Below are 3263 nucleotides of genomic sequence, written 5' to 3' on the forward strand. Positions count from 1 at the left end.
TGTTTTCCATTTCAAGGTATATTATATTTTATTTTTTGGTTTCCTTTTAAAATTTATAATTCATTTTAAACATCCTTTTCTTTTAAAATTTTGATTTTCAACTTCTTTTCCTTCCTCCCAAATACTCCTTCACTTATTGAGAAAGCAAACAATACAATATCCATTATACTTGTGAAACTATGCAAACATATTTCCATATTAGCCATATTTCTTAAAAAGTAAGAAAAATAAAGGGAGAAAATTATATTTTCAGAGTTTATCAATTCTTTCTCTGGAGTAGTTAGCAATGAGTCCTTTGGAATTGTATCACTATATTGATCAGAGCAGCTAAGTCTTTTACAGTTGATCATTGTTATAACATTGCTGTTCTTGAGCAAAATAATTTCCTGATTATTCACACATCACTTTGCATCAGTTGTCATGTTTTTCTGAAACCATACCCTTTGTCATTTCCCCCAATATAATAGTACTCCAACACAATCATATGCCCCAACATGTTCAGCCTTTCCCTAATTGATGAGCATCCCTTCAATTTCCAATTCTTTGCCACCACAAAAAGAGCTGCAACAAATATGGGTCCTTTTCCTTTTCCTTTGATATCTTTAGGATACAGACCTAGTATGATGATTAAAGAGTTTATACAATTTCATAGTTCTTTGGGATGAATTTAAAATTGTTTTCCAGAATGGTTAGACCAATTCACAATTCTACCAACAGTACATTAGTATACCTGTTTTTCATTCTTCTCCTCCAGTATTTGTTGTTTCTGATGGTATGAGATGGTACTTCAAAGTTGTTTTAATTTGTCTTTTTCTATTCAGTAGTGATTGAGTACTTTTAAAATGACTATAGATAGCTTTGATCGCTTCAGAAAATTGTCTCTTTATATTCTTTGATTATTTGTTCATTGGGAAATGACATATTTTAAACCTTGACATAGTTCTAGATTCAGTACTTGAGAAATGAGGTCTTTTTTTCCTCTATTTTTTATTAAAAGTTTTTTATTTTCAAACCATGTGCATAGATAGTTTTCAATATTCACCTTTGAAAAACCTTGTGTTCCAAAATTTTTTCTCCCTCCCTTCCCCACCCTCTCCCCGATGGCAAGTAATCCAATATGTTAAAAGTGCAATTCTTCTATACATATATACTATGCTGCACAAGAAAAATCAGATCAAAAAGAAAAAAAAATGAGAAAGAAAACAAAATGCAAGCAAACAACAACAAAAGTGAAATTATTATGTTGTGATCCATACTTAGTCCCCACAGTCCTCTCTCTGGGTGCAAATGGCTCTCATCATCACAAGATCTTTGGAACTGGTCTGAATCATTTCGTTGTTGAAGAGGGCCACATCCATCAGAATTGATCATAGTATAATCTTGCTGTTATTGTGTATAATCTCCTGGTTCTATTCATTTCACTCAGCATCAGTTCATGTAAATCTCTCCAGTCTTCTCTGAAATCATTTTGCTGATTATTTCTTATAGAACAATAATATTCCATAACATTCATATACCATAATTTATTCAGCCATTCCCCAAATGATGGGCATTCACTCAATTTCCAGCCACTACAAAGAGGGCTGCCACAAACATTTTTGCATATGGGGGTCTTTATCACTCTTTTATGATCTCTTTGGGATACAAACCTGTGAAGTTTGGACTAATTCCGTGGAGGGCCTCAGGGTCAGCCAAGTTCAGGATAAATTAAAGTCCTTGGTTTTTAGGGGGAGAAGTGAAAGAAACAGGCAAACTGCCACAAGGCTCGTCAAAGATGTATCCTGGATTCTGAGTCCAGAGTCACAGCCTCTCTCTTCCTCTTTCTTCTGCTGCAGTGTCTATCAACTCCCTTCTCCCTTCCTGCTCTCCAATCCTTGCCTATGATTATCTCACTAGGAAGCATTCAGCGAGAGTCAATCATGAAGAGAGCCATTGTCTTACATTGAATAGGTAATTAACCTTAAGTGCTCTGAATTCTCAGATTTAAATACACCTATTCAGAGTTTCAGTTCTCTGAACCCAGTAGAAAGACTGTTGGACCAAAAAGTATGCACACTTTGATAGCCTTTTGGGCATAGTTCTAAATTGCTCTCCAGAAAGGTTGGATCAGTGCACAATTCCACCAACAATGTATTAATGTCCCAGTTTCCCCACATCTTCTCCAATATTCATCATTATCTTTTCCTATCATCTTAGTCACTCTGAAATATGTATAGTGGTACCTCAGAGTTGTCTTAATTTGCAGAGAAACAAGGTCTTTGTTAGAGAAACTTATAAAATTTTTTTGATGTTACCTCTTTATCTATGATGTCTTTTAGCAAAATATAGTTCCCCCCATTATCCCTTTTAATTAGTTCTATTTAACTTTTGGTTTGTCTGTGATCATGATTGCCACCTCTACCTTTTTTTTACTTTAGTTAGAGCATATTAGATTCTACTTCAGTTTTTATTTTTATGTGTGTCTTTCTGTTTCAAAATATTGTAAATAATCTATTTTTGGATTCTGATTTCTGATCCACTCTGTTATCTGCTTTCATTTTAAGGGCGAGCTCATCCCACTTATATTCACAGTTATGATTTCTGTGTTTTTTTTACCTCTCTGTCCCATTTTCTTTTGTCTTTTTCTTTTCTGTTTTTATCCTATCCCTCCTTAAAAGTCTATTTTTCTTCTAACTGATCTTTCTTTTTTCCTCTCTTTTATCACTGTCCCGTTCCCCACCTTTTTTTATTCCTTTCCTTTCCTATTTTCCTAAGAGGTATGTTATAGTTCTTTATAAAACTGAGTTTTTGGTTCTTTCAAGCGGTGATGCAGTTAGAAATGTGGTTACTGCTCTCCTGTTCTGAAAGATTCCTTGTTCCTTGCAGCTATAAATGCTAGCATTCTTTTTTTTTTTTTTTTTTTTTTTGGTCTTGGAACTAAGACCAAAGATCCTGCTCCCTTATTACTGATCTCCATCCTGGAATTGTAACCAGAACTGAGTATGGGTTGTAGAGTTTCCATTATGTGTTAGTTGTGTCCAGTACAAGTAAAGGTTGCTGATGAAAAGTATAACCACTTTTTTCCTTTTCCAAAAACCAATGTAGTAAGCCCATATAGTGGATATAACTCTGTCCAGTTACCTACCTTTCCAACTTTGGTCTGAGAGTTCCTAAAGCTGCTGCTATGGTAGTTATTATTATGTTTGTGGACTTTGGAAAGGTCTCCTTCCTGGGGTCATAATCTTTTCTACTGACCTCTTAAGTTTTCTTAGGTTGAAAAAATA

The sequence above is a fragment of the Antechinus flavipes genome, chromosome 5 (assembly GCF_016432865.1).
Source record: "Antechinus flavipes isolate AdamAnt ecotype Samford, QLD, Australia chromosome 5, AdamAnt_v2, whole genome shotgun sequence".
In the NCBI taxonomy this organism is placed as follows: domain Eukaryota; kingdom Metazoa; phylum Chordata; class Mammalia; order Dasyuromorphia; family Dasyuridae; genus Antechinus; species Antechinus flavipes.